We start from the raw sequence: 264 nt of genomic DNA on the forward strand, positions 1-264 counted from the left end.
AGACTATGTGATAAAAACGTGGGGCCAGCCAGGGTTCACCAATCCAGGGCTTCCACCAGAAAAAGTCTCCCCTTCCCCAGGGAGACCTAGCTCCTTACCAGAGCACAGATTCAGCAAGAAGAGGTAGACTTCAGGCCCCACTCGTCCCTTCAGCCAAGAACCTCTGTGCAGCAAGAAAGGGAAATCAAAGGCATCCATATTGGTAAGGAAGAAGTCAAACTATCCCTATTTGCTGATGATATGATCCTATACCTAGAAAACCCA

The sequence above is a fragment of the Orycteropus afer genome, unplaced genomic scaffold, assembly GCF_000298275.1.
Source record: "Orycteropus afer afer isolate SDZICR_OR568_19922 unplaced genomic scaffold, OryAfe1.0 scaffold00313, whole genome shotgun sequence".
In the NCBI taxonomy this organism is placed as follows: Eukaryota; Metazoa; Chordata; class Mammalia; order Tubulidentata; family Orycteropodidae; genus Orycteropus; species Orycteropus afer.